This window comes from Chlorocebus sabaeus, chromosome 9, assembly GCF_047675955.1.
Source record: "Chlorocebus sabaeus isolate Y175 chromosome 9, mChlSab1.0.hap1, whole genome shotgun sequence".
Taxonomy (NCBI): domain Eukaryota; kingdom Metazoa; phylum Chordata; class Mammalia; order Primates; family Cercopithecidae; genus Chlorocebus; species Chlorocebus sabaeus.
This window is the reverse complement of record NC_132912.1, coordinates 114,186,943-114,197,046: the sequence shown is the minus strand read 5'-3', so window position 1 is coordinate 114,197,046 and position 10,104 is coordinate 114,186,943. Positions and strand designations below refer to the sequence as shown.

The 10,104-nt window shown below is 41.1% G+C and overlaps 1 long non-coding RNA gene across 1 annotated transcript; it reads right to left on the bottom strand.

Moving 5' to 3' along the window:
- Nucleotides 1-767: 767 nt before the first annotated feature.
- On the bottom strand, nt 768-8,493 carry LOC140712526 (uncharacterized). Its single transcript, XR_012094129.1, has 3 exons — nt 8,328-8,493; nt 2,972-3,179; nt 768-1,144 (listed from the first exon to the last, which is right to left on the bottom strand). It is a non-coding gene; the product is annotated as an uncharacterized lncRNA (long non-coding RNA).
- Nucleotides 8,494-10,104: the final 1,611 nt, after the last annotated feature.

Genomic DNA, 10,104 nt, shown 5'->3' with positions numbered 1-10,104 from the left:
CATCTTCTCTGTCAGACCTGAGTCATATGACTTCCCCTAAACCAGTCCCTGGCAAGGCAAACGGGATTACCATGATTAGCTGCCATGTGCTTTGAAAGAAGTGGGGATATTCTCCTATGCTGGAAGATGAATCTTGACTAAATATTTTTAGGCAAGGAGGAAGGGAGAAAGGAGCAATGCTTTCTGAGTGGATAGTGAAGGGATCTGACACCATGGTTTCCTCTCATATGCTGAATTCCAAGATGGTGCTACTTGGTGTCATGTAAAATGTTTGCGTCCTACATGCCAAACATTGTCCTAGACGCTGTAAAAGACATTGATTCCAGGTGCCTCCTGAGTGTTTCTTCAAAACTCCTCTCATAATCTGGAATTTTTTCTGCTTATTTGTTAGTTTGCCTCACCAGCTGCAATGCAAACTCTAGGAAGGTAGTGACCATGTGACTCTTGTTCATTGTTTCAACATATATGGCAGCACATGGCACACAATTGGCACTCAGTGAACATTTTTGAATAAGTAAATAGGTGAATTCCCTACAAGATGCAGTATTCTCCCTATTCTTCCATAGCCATTCTTCTTATTTTCCTTTTGGGGAAATTGATCAATAAAGCTTAGGTAACTTGCTCAACATCACTCAGGGAACATGTGGTAAAGTCAAACTTTAAACCTAGGTCTGTTAGATTCCAAGTCCTTGTTCTGTCCCCAGTGCTATATTCCCTGACCTTGCATGAATACAGCCTTTGATTTAATGAGTCCTCTTCCTTGAACAGCTACAAACCCCTTAGTCTCTACCTGCAGTCATGCTCTCAGTTACCTCTGCTCCTGCTCTTCTCTTGGTCTGGAACCTTTTCTTCCCACCAGTGCAGAGCTTCTCCCCACCCTGTACACATCCATGCCCAAAGTTTAGCCCAGGTCCCTCCATCTTCCTGACACCATCATCTTGCCTTCATTTTTTCATCCTCTACCTCTAGCTCTTCTACCTCCCCAGGGAGAATGCAAATCCTCAATTACCCAATGGCCTTGAGAGAATAATGACTATGAGCTCAGGTTCTGTGGCCGGACTCACTGTGTGCAAATCCCACCTCCTGTTGCTGATTTGTGTGATCCTGGGCAAGTTTCTTTGCTTCTTTGGGCTTCTTTGCTGATCTGAAAAATGGGGATAACCATGGAATGCACAGCATAGAGTTGTTGTGAAGACTGAGTCACCACATACAAAAGTCTTAATGCAAAGTACATGGTAAGAGTCACTTAAATATCGACTATGATTTTTCATTTTTCTTATTTTCTTTCTTAGCAGTGCCAGGCACTTAAAGGATGTTGAAGAAATTCCTGCTAGCACAAATTTGCTAATTCTCTGCCTGCTTCCTCAGTATATGGTATTTCTCCCATACTGTCCTGCAAATTTCAAGGACAGGCATTGTTAGCGTTTTCTCCTTCCTCTGTACCCTTTCAGGGCCTACTGTAGTGATAAGAGCCCAACAGGCACTTAATAAATCCTTATGAAAATGAACAAACCAAAAAAGCCCTGGGCTTCAAAGAAAATTCTCATTTGAATTTCTTTTCTGCCTTTCCTCTTTCCTTTAATTGTGCATCTCTTCTTCCCTTCTGAAAATCAGATTAAGCCCCACTGAGGCTAAACCGATAGGGTTTCGAGTTATTTTTTTAATGGATGTAAATTGACTGTAATCCTTTTGTTTCATGGCTACTGATGGTTGGTCAGGCAGGTGACTGAGATGAAGATTTTAATCACGCCCAAAATGTGATACTGGCTTAGAAAATGCCAGTCCTCCACTACACCACAGAGTCATTTATGATGATGCTGCAGTCGGAAAGAACCCCGAGAAACCTTAATTGGCCTTTGGCTAATTTCAGAAACCAGGCCTTCTTTGTAATTTGCTGCAAAACTGGTACAATTCTCTGAAATAAGATCAGCGAGAATGTTACAGAAAATGGCTCAAGGCCAGATCTGTGCACCACAGATTCATTAAGGATGCCCGAGCTAGATTTAGCTTCCAATGTGCTTGTCTTTGGGAACACTGGTTTCCGATTAGGACTTGACTTTTAAAGGCCACAGAAAGAGTTGCTCCCAGCAAGGTTTTGCAGCTGCCCCTTTGGTCCACACTTTAGTGACCCCAGAGAGAAACACTGGTGAGAGAGAAAAACAGGATACTTGATTCACTTTGGGCAGGAGTCTGTGTCCCCACAAAGGTGAGTCTGGAATTGAAATTTAGAAAATAAAAACATATAGAGCATGTCAGCTGAGGTCATTCCAGGTGACACCTGGGCTTACACACATACAGTAAGGCCTCATTAACTTAGAACAGGGATGGCAAATGGGTTTCATTTCGTATGACATTTCCGATTCATTATAGTGGAGAACACTATGTTCAGAGGGATTCTCCCACTGTATCTCAGCTCAACAAGAAATGCTGTGATCATTCAGCAATGTCTGATGTGGCAAAGGCATAGGAAGTGAACCCATATGCCAAGTGTTTGCAGTCTTTGACTGCAATAATGGAGTGGCGTAATGGAGACAGAGTGGATTTCTGTCCAAAATGTTGAAAAATCTATAAAGCTCCGTTGTGTTTTTTCACATACTGTTTTCCATGGTAAACAGTAATATAAATCGTAAATAGGAATGTCCAAAGTTAGAGCACTTATTTAAAAGTTTTTATTCAGTGGACTCTCACATTTTGTGTTTTATATCATTGGAAAACCTCTATCATGACAGCCTATTGATGGTTTGTCAGTGAGGGAGACCGTCAATACAGAGGAGCTCTTCTATGGTAATGAAGGAGAGAAACCAAATTCCCGGTGTTGCTCACAGAAGACTCCTCCCTGAGTACCGTCACCTTGAAACAAACCCTGTACACCTACCCCCTATTTCCATGGGTTCAGGTAAGCCTTACAAAAGACAGCTCTTGCTCATTCTCACCATTTGCTGAAGGAAGCAGCAGCTGATGAGTAACTCACCTGTTTCGCTTGCCATCTGTGTCACTGGTTCAGACCAGTAGGAGGGAACCCAGGAGTTGAGCAAGAGGAAAGTCGTTCCACCAAAGGTAGCTCCAGCTCTGCTGCTGACACTGTCCGGTGTTAGCTCTGACAGCTGTTAGGCAAATCCACTCCTCCACTACTGTTCATGATGACAGCTTGAAATGGGGCTGGGGATATTCTGTCTTTCCTGAGTAGAGAGAATGAGGGAAATCAACACAGCAAGAGACATCTTCTCTGCATATTTTGTGGGTACCTGCAGGCTAATGGAAAAGGCATCAATGATTCAGAGTAGGAGGTTTCTGTGCCAGTCTGAGCCTGGAGTGCCAGAGACTGGCAGTAGCCCTGGAATAAAGACAGTGCAAAGATTTCTAAAGACATTTCAATCTTTTCAAAACCTGGGCTTGAATGTTTCAGTGCAAGTCAAGGGTGGGAAGAGGGGATTTTTGGGAAGCAGCTGCCAGAAGTTCCACCTTCCGGCTGATGAGCTTCCCTTTCAGGCTGATGAAAGCAAGACAACTTCTTCAGCTTCACCAAGAAAGATACTTAGTAAAAGTCAACTGAGTCAGGCTAGAGATCAGCTCAGAAAAGCCACTGCCCTCCTCTCTCTCTCCCCACTGTGACATCAATAGCTGCAGAATCATCTTATATTGGTTTCTAATGAACTTGATGAAAATATGAATAACAATTTTTTTCTGTTCACCTTCTCATGAAGTGGAAAATTCCTTAAATTGGGGGGAGGTTAGTGAGTGGACCAGTCTAGTTGGAAATTAAGTTAAATTCAATTAATTTACATAAATAAATTAGGTTACTTTGGTATTGTAATTAATTCTTGCTTTGTAAAGTGAAGTTTGTCCCTGCAGACTGTGTCACAGAATGTGCCATGAGAAACTGCCCTGATCTTACTGACAGCCTGGCTTCGAAGTCACCAGCAGATGGATTCGAAGCTCTTCGATGACAGAGTCAAGGCTGATACTGTTCTTTTGGATAATCAGGTATTCACTTAGCAAATATTTATTGAGTGTCTACGCTGGTCATCCACCAGTATACACATGGTGCTTAAAAGTAGATACGATAGATGTCCCTTCACTGATCTTATGATCTGGCTGAGGAGGGACAGGTTATAAATAAGGAATCCAATCAATAACAAAATCCTTTCAGGTGATGACAAATGCTATCTTATACTATAAAAATTAGAAAATAAAAAGCAGTGAGAAAGGCCCCTTGAGGTTGGTGGCTCAGGGAAGAAGTGGTACCTAGACGATAGAGAGTCAGCCTAACTCCTAGCAGAGGAAATGTCAAGTGCAAAGTGCCACAGGCAGGCAGGCTCAGTGGTACCAGAAACAGAAGGAAGACCAGCATCACCAGAACCTGGTAAGTGAGAGGGAGAAAGACATAAGAGGAGGCAGGAAGGGCAAAGAGGGGCTTGGTCAATAAGAAGCCATTGGAACATTTTAAGGTTTTAATCAGTGACCTGATTAATATTTTAAAAGGTCATTCTAGCTTCTTTTAGAAAATGGATTGTAAAGAGTAACAATAGAGGCATTTTACATGTACATTTTCATTCTAAATCTGGGAGAGGGGCAGGTGAATGAGTGTTGAGCAAAAGTACACAGGCAAGAATTGGCTGACTCTAATTCAGGGGTATAGGATAAGCTATTACAACAAAAAGGTCTCACAATACAACAGCTTGAACAATATAGTTTATCTTCCTGTTGATAAGTCCATAAATGAATAGTCCAGGGTTTGCGGGATGGTGCTTCTCTACAAACTCATCAAGGACACAGACCACTGAGTTGACCCAGCCTATGGCTTTCATCTCTGAATCCCAGGCAAATGCTTTAGTTTTGCTATTTCCCAGCCATGAAGAGACAGACAAAGGGAGAACTCCAGAAAGTGTCTGGTCAATGTTTAATAGCTGGCTCTCTGAGAGGGAAAAAACAAACCCTGATTTGTAGCATTTGCTGATGTCCATGGTCTAAATTCTTCTCCATGACTGATTTCAGACTATCAGCTGGACCTCTCTGAACTCAGAGTTGGAAAGAAATGCATACAGCGAGGTCTCACAGGCAAAGTATGAGCAGGCTCAGTATACCACTGACCTCAGGACAGAAAAGAAATCCCTTACAAGTAAAAGCTTTTGCTAATTCTGCTAACAGAAGTAAAAGCTTCTGCTACAAGCTTGAACTATTCTCATATAGTGTGATAAGGCACACCACACTCAAGAACACTAGACTATAGAGTCTGGGAGAAGCTACATATTAATTAGTGAAAAGGGGTTCAAAACTTTACTAAACTTCCCAGAAGAGAAATATTTTAAATGATGGGGGTAGAACACAGGGAATGTTTAGGCTGGTAAAAGTATCGTGTGTGGTACAGTAATGGTGGCTACACGTCATTATACATTTGTCAAAAATCTGCAGAATGTATCACACAAAGAGTGAATGTTATTGTAAACTATAGACTTTACTTAATAATAATATATTAATATTGGCTCATCAATTTTAACAAACACAAGAGGTTGAGAAGAACAGAAATTGTGGGGGATGAGGGAGAATACTGAACTCTTTATACTTGCTGCTAAACTTTTCTATAAGTCTAAAACTGCTCAAAAACATTAAGTATATTAATTATATCAATTAAAAATATTTGTAGGGGAAAGATCACCATGTATATGTACATAAATGTGAAAGTGTGTGTCTGTGTCTGCATAGGTATGCTAGTGAGTATGCCTGTGTTTGCGTTGGTGCATATGTGTGTCGGGTGGGGATAGGGTGATAGGAGAGACTTCTTCATCGGCCTGGTGACAGGAGAGCTAACTGGCTCACTGTGCTGACCCTGAACCTCAGACCCAACAGAGTAAGCCCAAAAGCAATCCTTTGGAAGAAATGCCCATCTTGCCTCAGTCAACATGGCGTCTTCCTCCATAAGCACACTAATTAGGGGCTTATTAATGTGGGCCTGCCTGAGACTGCACTTTCATTGACTAGATATTTCCCATGAGAGTTCCCCTAAAGCAGGGGTCCCCCAGCCTTTCATCCCTTTATTTGTAATTCCCCTATCTGCAATTGTATTGGACATAACCATCCACGTGTATTCTGATCTTGGAGGGGAAGGAGCACCAAGATGGAGCTTGAGAGGAATCACTATCCTCTTCTCCCTTTGTCCTTATCCCAAAGACAAATAACCATAAAGGATAATCTATATTGTTATCGAAAATATCCAATTTCCTTGCTATTATACTATGGCCTATATGATAGTCCTCCTCCAGAACCTGTGAATATGCTCTTTATATGATAAAAGAGACTTTGCAGATGTAATTAAGGATCTTGAGATGGGAGATTATCCCATTTTATCTCAAGATGGGATAATCTAGCCAGATGGACACAATATAATCATGAGGGTCCTTATACAAAAGTCAGTGTGACAAGGGAAGCACAGGGACAAAGAGAGACGAGAAGATACTGTGCTGCTGGCTTTGCAGTGTTGAGAGTGGACTTGAGCCAAGGAATGCAGGCGGCCTCTAGAAGCTAGGAAAGGCAAGGAAGTGATTCTCCCCAAGAACAACTGAAAGAAATGTCACCCTGCTCACCCATTTTAGGACTTCTGACCTCCGGAACTGTAAGAGAATAAATCTGTCTTGTTTGGAGTTATTAAGTTTGTGATATTGCGTAACACAATTTGTGATACAAAATGGGAAACTAATATACATCGCTGCAGCCTGAGAATCTGCACTGTCTCCAAGATTCAAGCTCTCCAGGTATCCCTTTGCATGCTTACTGTTTTTTCTTTTAGCACCTACTTTAACCTGTGGCCCCTGCAGTGAACCTTGAACCCTGACAAAACACATGTCATCTTGTCTCACTGTTGTTAGTGCCAGGCACAATTGCAGGCTGGCATATCAGGGCACTCAATAAACACTTGCTGAATGAATGACTGAATTAATTTTTCCAAATTTATTCCATGCTCAAAAGGAAATGCTGGGATTTATTGTTTTTATATTTTGTTTTTGAGTTATCTTCCCTCTATCCCATAAGAAACCACCCACACACATAATTTTGGTGGCCTCCAGCTGTAAGTACACACAGATTCATTTCTTGTTTTGACCTGGCCATGTGATCTAAGCTCTTTATGGGACTCCAGTTCCCAGAACTTCGTGCTGGTAAATGGACATCTCAACTTATTTTTATGTGGGGTGTCAATTTAAACTAAAATCAGATGGGAAGCTCTACAGAGCCCCAAAATATACCACCCTGGGTTGGGGTCGAAAAGAGATGGTGACTGTATCTGGGACAGTTTCCATGTAGAACTAATAAAGAAAACCTTAACTCTGGGCTCATAAAGAGAAAAAACTGCTACCAAGTCACAGATTGTACCCCTAACCCAGCCATCCATCTCAAATATGCAACATCCCCGGTCACAAGGAGACTAGACAGCAAATTATAAGCAGATGAGATCCTAATATGGAAAAACATATCAAAGGCTGTCTCCTTCTGAGGGTGGGTCATAAAGTCTAAAAGTATCCAAAATATGATTTGCAAAGAAATTTAGAGACCAATAGTTCAACTTACCTTCAGAGCTTGATAAACGACTTCTCCCAGACCTCAGTTTTCTTAAGACAGTAAATGTCTGTTTCAAGTCTTGGCATCATATAAGTACAAGAGGGCACTTTTGTTTTTTAAATTAAATGTAAGGAATTAATGAAATGATCACATTAACTTTCTAAAATTTAATATTGACTAATTTCACTCTTTGGTGCTCTACAAAGCAGTTGAACTCTGTCAACCAAGAACACACGCAACACACACAATACACACACAGGCACGGAAGCACAATTGGGAAGGGTACTGATCCACTGAGGGGACGACAGCTATGCAAAAAGCAGCCGTTCCCACCCTCCTTTCTCTTTGATTCCCTTCCATGAAGCTGGAAATGCCAAATGTCAAATATTTCCAGTTACTTAAGCCCCTCAAGATGGATCTTTTATTTCTCAGAGAGAACACTGGGCAGGAGACTTCAGAGAAAGCTCCATTTAAATGTTCCAAGTTGATTTGCTTTTCCATGGGAGCAGAGAAGGAGCAGGAAGATGCCAATTAAACCAAGGCCTCAGGCACAGTCCTCTCATTACAGGCATCTGTGGTGCAAGATCTTTGCAGAACCCCTCCACTGTGCTAGATGAGCTCTTGTGATTGCCCACCTCTTAGAATGACCTCCAGGCTAATGACAGAGCGTTCTTTCAGTTGTTCCAAACGAGACCCCATGGCTAGTAGGACATTTGGCATTTCTGTAGGGGTTCATTTAAGCCACGTTTTCTGCAGTCATACATGGGAAAACTCACCTCAGCTTAAATACAAGGAAATGCTCCAAGCTCATGCATCTCTACGGATGACTAGTAGAGTCTACTTGATTGGAAGAAAGGCAGGCACCTCGTAGCTTTGAAGTTCTGTTGTCTTACAGACAAACAAGCTGGTACAATGGCATTCTCATGGTGCTCAGCTTCCATCTTAAAATACAACCCATGAAATGACTGGAAGAGATAGTTCACAGAAAAAGAAATATAGTTAGTTAAAAATTAACGCCTGTAATCCCAGCACTGTGGGAGGCCAAGGCAGGTGGATCACGAGGTCAGGAGATTGAGACCATCCTGGCTAACACGGTGAAACCCCATCTCTACTAAACAAAATACAAAAAAATTAGCTGGGCATGGTGGCGGGCGCCTGTAGTCCCAGCTACTCGAAGCTGAGGCAGGAGAATGGCGTGAACCCAGGAGGCGGAGCTTGCAGTGAGCCAAGATCAGGCCACTGCACTCCAGCCTGGGCAACAGAGCAAGACTCCGTCTCAAAAAAAAAAAAAAAAAAATTATATGGAAAAAGTCTGACCCCATTTGTAATCAAATATGTTTACATTTATATAACAATGAGAGATGACTCTTGTCTGTAAAATTTGAAAAGAAATACATATAATGTGTACATATATGTGTGCGTGTGAATGGGTATATGTATGTATCTGTATCTCAGGTCTGGTGAAACTGGCATGTAATAAACATTCTCATAATATGCTAGTGACTGTATCAACTGATTCAACTATCTTAGAGAGTAAACCAGTTGTTTACGTCAAGAACCTCAGAAAAGAACATTTTGGACTAGTTATGCCACTTCTGAGGAGGCATTTGAGGGCTATTACCCACATTTAGTCTACACAAAGTCTTCAAAGCAGTAATGTCTACAGTAGCAAAAACAATAAAAAGAAACACTGTAGCTCCTGATTAACTATGGTGTACTCACATTACAGAATATGATGCAGCCCTTAAAAATGGTATATAAATATATTTAAAACATTGTAAAAGGCATATATTGTCATGTTAAATAAAATGATAAAATTTATATGCTGTATGCAGATAATTTCTGGGGGAAACAGAAGGAATGTAAGCACAGCAAAATGGAATTGGTGGTAAGATTGTGGAGAGGTTGTTCTTATTTTCCATTTTCCAAATTTTACAATGAGTATATACCACTTTTATAATCATAAAAATATAAATGAAAATTGCTATATTTTAAGCCATAAATAAAACTGACAGCACATAGAAAAGGTACCCATTTTTGCCTCTACATTGGGGAACATAAGCTATAGGAAAACTCATATCATGTTTTAATCCATATGCAAATGGAACTGTAGTTTTCACATGCAGATATCATGAATATGGAGAATGTGGCAGCTGAAACCAGTACTTTGATAAATGCCAATCCCTGGAGGACTATTAGAAAGAGGATTTGTGATAATCCTGTTGACATAACCCAGAGAACTTTACCTACTCCAGACATCAACTTGAACACAAAAATGTCCTAGAAAGGAAAACAGCATGGAGTAATTAGGAATTGCAGTAAATGAATTGGGAGATGGGTTTGTTCATCTCTGTTTCCAAAATTTCAATGACAGATTCCTTTGGAGGGTGAAATAGAATGAAGCACTCCAAGCTAATATTGAGAAACACTAGGGTGCAGGAAATATCTCCTTTGTCATCTTGAAAAGGTTAGGGCAATAAAACGCTACAATAAAATGCTTTGGAATCCCTCAGAGTTGCATGCATCACTGGACAAATTATGGCCTGGCCTCAG